Raw genomic sequence first — 7,263 nt, forward strand, 5'->3', positions numbered from 1 at the left:
ATTGGCTGCCCGCGGAGCCGCCTCCCGCCTCTCGGTCCCGGCCTCCGCCCCCCGTGCCCGCCCGCCGCCGGGGCCTGCAACCCAGAGCTCGCTATTGGGTCTCGCTCCCGGGGTCCCGCGCGCCGGCAGTGCTGATTGGCCGCCGGGGCTTCATTCATGACCCCCCCACCGCCCGCGTACACATTCACGCCCCGGGGGCGCGGCCGCCACGTGGGGAGTGGCGCGGGGGTGGCACTGGGACCGCACCCCCTCCGGTCCCGGCTGCGTGGGCCCCGCTCTCACCGCAGCGCGGGAGACGCGGAGCCCGGTCGGTCCCCACGTTCCACACAAGCTCAATTTCCGCCCGCATCGCACTGGGGCGGGCAGGGGCTTGCGGGCTCCGGGAGGCGCTCGGGTTCCGAGCAGAGATTCAGCCCCGCACTCCTCCCTGCGCTGCGCCGCTGCCTGCGGGCCAGGATCCCCCGAGTCTGGTCTGCAGCAAGAGCGAGGCGGCGTGGCTTCCCGGCTCGGTACCGCGCGGCTGCTCACCTCTGGGGCTTCGCCTCCTGCGGCTGCCAGGTCGCACCGCGCTCTCCCTTGGTCTCGGTTTTCCCTCTTCTCCCTCTAGACTCAGCGTCACAACTAGCTGGACCTCTGCGGTCCTGAAAGTGCACCAGGCACGGACAGAGTCGGTTCGGCTTGGGCTTCACGCCTCTCGCAGGCTCACCTTCCTTTTCCTGGGCACCGAGGCCAGGTGAGTACCGAGTGGGCAGTGCTGAGCCAGGACAGCGAGCCACAGAGGCTGTACGCGGAGATGCGAGCTCCAGAAACCAGCTGGGCTCCCGGCTTCTGGAATGAGAGAACCTCGAGGTGGAGACTGGTTCCAGAGAAAGCGCCACCAGTGGGTGGGGAATGGACACCGGGCCCTGTCCTGCGCTGCTGTAGCCTTTTCGTGTTATTTCCTCTCATCTTGAACCGGTGGTCCGTCGTCGGCGCTGGTTATGGTGGGGTCATGCCGGGCAGAAACTTGCAGGATAGGGTGAGTGGACTGACTTAGGGAAGGACAGTTGGGCACTTCGGAAATCCAATGTGCAGGCTGGCAGTTGGCAGCTGTCTAGCCTCCCGTGGAGCCAACTCGGGCTTGTATGATAGGGAATTGAGTTTGAGGTGTCCTTGTTGGAGAAGTGGACAGTGGGATGCGGCCAACTTCTTCATCCCTGTCCGTGTTTTGTGTCTCTCCTAAGGATCCTAAGTGGAGGAGGGCCTCAGTTGCAGCTGGTGTATGCTTCCTTATTTTACATGCCTCTATACTTGTGCCTATTCCTGCGCTGGGCTTCCGGACACTGCTAGACCCTCTTCTGCTCCTAGTCTTGCTTCAAAGTGATTCAAAGATTCCAGGGTGCGGTGCTGAGGGCCTAGCTAGGACCTCACTGGACAGGAGTCCATTCAGAACTGTGGAATGAAACCTATGTATTTGAAGAAAAGAGACAAGGGCTCTGAAGGCAGTTGCTGTGGGGATGATCTAAGGGTGGCTGGGACAGAGTTGACAGTGACAAGAGTTACCCTGTCTTTTGAGCCCTGAATGCCCCAAGTTTAGTACCTGCTAGCCCTCATGGGAAGGAATGGAAAAGCCCAGGGTTGAATGACTATTGGCCGCAGTCCTGAACAGACACCTTTAGGTCCTGTTCTAACTGCAGGAGTTGTGATGAATTCCTGTATCTGAGCCCAGATAGGGATGCTGGGTTCTCCTGGATCTTGGCCCAGGAAGTAGTCACCCTGAGGCAGCCCAAGTTCTCTTGGTCCATGTACCTCGCTAAGCTTTCTCCCAGACCTAAGTGTAGGACCAAGGCTTGAATTCTTACAGCTGAAGTCTCTCATGCCAGTCCTAACCAGGCCTGCATTACTCTGAAGATTGAGTTCAAACTGGTGCTTCCTCTGTCTTCCGGTTAGAGTACTTTGGTCTGTCCTCTGAATTTGGTTTTCCTTTTTGTAAATTGGGACTGACAATGGCTTACAGTCCATCCTCCTGTCTCCCTGAGGTGAACAGGGAATGGTATGAGACAGGGGGAGTGCTCCCCCCACCCCCAGGGCTTTTATTTGCTCTTTTCTGTTGTTGCAGTCTACTGGGTTGGCAACTGTTTCCTTAGTGGGCTATGCGATTTGGACCAATTTACCTTCTTTCCTCTTCCATCTTTGACAGTCTGAGAGTCTATACATCTACCTTGTCCCACTGGAAGATGAGAAATATCTGGACAGCAGACATGTTACACTGTACAGATTTGGGGTTACCACTGTGGCTCAAAGAACAGTAAGCTATGGACATGGTGCTGTTCTGTCCATCATTTGGCCTGTGCCTTAATTACTAGGGGAGCTAATGACATCATCCTCAGAGGATACAGCAGAGCTAGGCTTACTCATTCGGGTCTGCTCCTTCGCTCCCCCACCCCCAAACCCCATTGCTGTAGTTTGCAAGAATCGGCAGTTTTGGCCTTCAGGGCAAAGATGGCCTACAGCCTTATCTCTGGCCATGATTGTGAGCAGGTCAGGATTACCTGGAAGTGGTATTCTTTGGTCTGTGCTGAATGGAGGAGGGTTACCCTCAGTTAAGCAGTACCTGGGCTCTTAGGTTGTTGTTCCTCAGCACATTTCAGTCCCCAGCCTAACACCTTACAGGCAAACAGCCTGTGTGAATCACTTGCTTCTCGGAGCTGAGGTTTCTCCATCTTAAAGTGGAGAGAGTGATGCTTGCATCTTAGGATTGCTCTGAGGATGTGACAAAGAATGTCATTTAAGTGTCCCTCCTGTACATAGTGTATGCTGCCCCAGGGATCAGCAGCAGAATGAACTAGGAAAGGTAAAGTTCTTTGCCTTGGAAATTTTAGACCCTCAGAGTCTATAGTGAGATGGATTTAAGTCCCACTTTTCCTAGGAGTTAAGTTTCCCATAGAAAATCTTGGTATCCTTTTCCTTCTTATTCTTGGAGATTGCGTGGGACATCGAGAACCTTCATAGGTTCCTGGCAGATACCTGTACCAGAATGACCCATCTCCCTAGGACAGTGGTTCTCAGCTTGTGGGTCACAACTCCTTTGGGAGTCGAATGACCCTTTCACAGGGGTTGCTTAAGACCATCAGAAAACATAGATATTTACATTACAATTTATAACAGTAGCCACATTACAGTTATGAAGTAGCAGCAAGAATACTTTATGACTGGGGCATCACCACAACAAGAAGAGCTGTATTAAAAGGGTCACAGCATTAGGAAGGTTGAGAACCGCTGCTCTAGGATCACATCCTTCACCCTCTCAGGGAGAAGACCTCTCTATAACCATACTGCACAGCCGTGGGATGCACATGCCAGTCGGGTCCACTTAGCTGGTCCACACGGAATGGTGAGAACATGCCCGGAGATGTTCACTTTCACACATACTGAACATATAGATACAGATATGCAAGTCAGTACAGGGACACACACATACCAGTTTGCCACAGGGACATCCAGTCTTGCATCAGTAGGCCAAACATGCAGTTACACAAAGCAATGTCTGATAATAAATAAAGCATGTGCCTACACAGGGTCAGTTCTAGAAAGCTCACGTAGACTGAAATGGGCCTTCCTTGTCTGACACTAAAATATCTGAGACCCATGGGCCCCTGGGATCACAAACACAGTGATTCTTTTTTTTTTTAATTGGATATTTATTTACATTTCAAATGTTATCCCCTTTTCTGGTTTCCCCTCTGCAAATCCCCTATCCCATCCCCCTTTACCCTGTTTCTATGAGAGTGCTCACCAACCCACCCACCCACTCCCACCTCACTGCCCTAGCATTCCTCTATACTGGGGCATCAAGTCTTCACAGAACCAAAGCCCCCCCCCCCCTTGATGCCAGATAAGGCCCCTTCAGCTCCTTCAGTCCTTCCCCTAACTCCTCCATTGGGGTCCCTGTGCTCAGTCCAATGCTTGGTTGTGAGCATCTGCATAACACAGTAGTTCTTGAGTGGCACACAGTGTTATTCACACAAACAGGTACACTTTGGTATCTATTAGCACACAAAGCTGGCCATGCACTCTCTCTTATTCAGCTGAGCATAAACAAAGAGTTCTACCATCTCATAGACATACCGACACCCTCATCCACTCCCTGAATTATCCACCAGTTCTGCACAAGGGGCCAGAAAATTGGAAGGGACTGTGTTCTGTCCAGAGTCTGATCCACTTTCCCTGTCCCCAATGTTAGCCCCAAGGACATAGGAAAGTTCTTTCTTTTTGTTTTTCCCTCCCCTCCCTTCTCCTCTTCTTGCCTGTACAGGGCAGCTCCCCAACTAGACTGCTGCCAGTCTCAGGCTCCCCTGTGGGGCCCCTGCCCAGCCGGCCCCCAGGCAGGAGCTCCTCAGCTTTCCCAGAGTGCCCAGCCTCCTCCAGGCTCTGGAGTGTGACCGAGCGCCTGCTCATTTGACACAGGTCACTGAGCCTCCAGCAGATGGGGCCCTCGCTGTGGGGGGCCTTTGAGCTGCAGGGCGGTTGGGGGTGGGTGTGGGTGTGGGGAGGGCTCTGTAGGGAGGAGTCAGAGCTATGCAAGCTCCAGTCTGCAAAGCCTGAGGTCACAGACATAGACCTCCACAGAGACTGCCTTGTGAACACAGCTACACACTTAAGGCTGTCACCGCCAGCACCCTGGCCGTGATGCCACACACTGTTACAGTTCAGTTTCATGTCCCTGGTATGGCAACTTGTGCGGTGACTCATGAGCACAGGTTTGGGGCAGGGGCAGGGGCAGGGACGAGGCTGGGGAGGAGGGATGCAGTCCAGTTTAGTGTCTCTTGGTGGCAACTGGATCTGGTTGCTTTCCCCTTAGGTCCCTGAGCTCCTTGAGCATTCTTCTAACCATTAGTGGGGAGGCTTGGAAGGGCAGAGGGCAGGCTCAGCCACAGATGCAAGCCTTTGTGGTGTTGGGGCAGACTCGAGATGCACCACCTGGAGCCCTTGCAAATCGGAAATGCTGGGGAGAGCAAAGGAAGAACAGGGTGATAGAGTCCATCTGCTGGGCTGATGGAAGAGTCTTGTCTTAGGATGTCCTTCTACCCAAGGGCTTAGAGTCTTTGTTTGGAGCCGGCTGGGTTTGGGTAGCAATCACAGCCTGCCTTCTCTCCCTTCTGCCAGTCTTCTTAGAGAGCAGCCCCTGGGAGTTAGGGCCCTGGTTTTCATCTGGGCCTTGGCTCAGGGTCTGTGGATCTTAAGCCAGTCTCTGTATCCTGATCTCTGTGGCCTTTGACCTCTCCATAGCTTCCTTTATAAACTGGGCAGGATGACCTCTGATGGTGATTAAAGAGGTCGGACGGGTGACTCTTAGCGATGGGGTGACCTCTAAGGTCTGCCCTGTGGAGGACAACAGGGTAGACCTTTCCCGAGCCTCTGAATAAAGTGTTTGACTTCAAAAAGGAAAGAAGGGAAAAGAAGGTGGGACAAGACTACCACCCAATGGAAGCTCGGGAAGGGTGTACACGGCTTGACTTTGCTCTCCATTAGCTGTCTGGGTGGAAACTGCTGGGTCCTCAGATCAACTATTTAATTTTTAATTACTGTCTGTGTATATGGGGTGAGTTTGTGTCTGGGTGTGTACATGCCATAGCACATACGTGACAGTCAGAGAACAACCTTCAAGAGCAAGTGCTTTTACCTGCTGAGCCATCTTACCCACCTGCCTTCCCCCCTAGTTTTTGCTGAAGGGTATCAGAAGTGAACATGCCCACTGGGGCCTGCTTGCTCAGGGCTGAAATTTTTTTTTTTTTTTTTGAGACAGCAAGGATTACTCTGAATGTCCAATCCCCACCTCAGCCTTCTGATGCTGAAATTGTGCCACCACACTCGGTTTATGCCATGTAGGAGATCAGACCCAGGATTTACTGTGTGCTAGGGACCCCTAAGACTCCTCTAATCAAAAGCTGAACCACCCCTATTCCTGCCCTAAGACCTGCTTGGTGAAGGGAAGGAGGGATGTGTTCCCTCTGCCTTCCCTGCCACCTCTGCCCACAGGCCTGTGGTGGGAGTGGTGGTCCTCCTAGTCTGTAGTATTTAAGTCAGGAGTGGCTAGTTGCTATTGAACTGTACTTTTATTTTAGTAGAATGGAGCCTTTGAGCGGGTGCCCATAGTTCTGTAATGTGGAACATGCGCTCTGTAAGTCAGTACATTCTTAAAGGGGATTAATTACTGTGAAAGGCTGGGCTTGGTTTCTCTCTCTTTTCTTCCCTCCTTTCCCTTCCTCATCCCTTTACTCTCCTTCTCTTCCTCTTTCTTTCTCCTTTCTTCCCTCCCCTTCTCGTTTTTACTGTGGCAAAATTCACCACAACGAGGTGGAATAAAGGCAGAGAGTGCTAGTTTAAGTCCTTGTCCCCGTTGTCAGAAGAGAGAGGCAGGCGGTTGACTTTGTAGTTCAGCTGAAGGCTGGTGTAGGTAGCTCCACTGGGGTAACTGGAGATCGGAGATTGTCTTTTGTTTCAGTATTTGCAGTGGTCGCTGGTGGCTTGTGGTACTTTTGTGTATGGTGACTGTAAGTATGTTGGCTTCCGTGAATTAATGTGTCTGTATTTTACATTTTAAAATTTAGTGGTGTGTGTGTGTGTGTGTGTGCGCGCGCGCACTCGCACGTGTCATGGTGCACATGTGGAGGTAAGAGGAAAACTTGTGGGAGCTGACTCTCTCCTTCCGTTCTGCAGGCACTGGGGTTGAACTCTTAAAATCAGACTTAGCACAGGTTTCTTTACCAGCTGAGCCATCTCACTGACCCTGCACACACACACACACACACACACACACACACACACACACACGAGTGCTGTTTGTTTTTACTGTCTGTCTTTGGGCTTGATTTGTACTAATGGGGACACACTAGCATTTTGGAGATGCCTTCTTGTGTGTGAAAGCATACCTTGTCTCCTTCATCTTCTTCAACTTAGGGGAAGAGGGATCTGAGGGAGGTCCTTACCAGCACCTGCTGAGAGGCGTGGTTCATGCTTTATTTACATATTCATGAGCCAGCTGGCTGCAGAGACCTCTCAGGGCAGATGGAATGGTCAGGCTCCCCTCCAGAGCCTTTCCTACTCATGGCCCCAGGCTATCCCTAGAATCTGGAGATCCACAGAATTCTTACTTCCTGATGGCAGTTCTGTGGCCACCAGGGGGACATTCTTTTTCTAACCAGGGCAAGATGCTATTGGAGACGGAAGATTATCTTCCAGCTAAGGTTTAGCTGATGGATGGACCCTCTCCCTACTCTGTTT

This window comes from Grammomys surdaster, unplaced genomic scaffold (assembly GCF_004785775.1).
Source record: "Grammomys surdaster isolate TR1022 unplaced genomic scaffold, NIH_TR_1.0 125863, whole genome shotgun sequence".
In the NCBI taxonomy this organism is placed as follows: Eukaryota; Metazoa; Chordata; class Mammalia; order Rodentia; family Muridae; genus Grammomys; species Grammomys surdaster.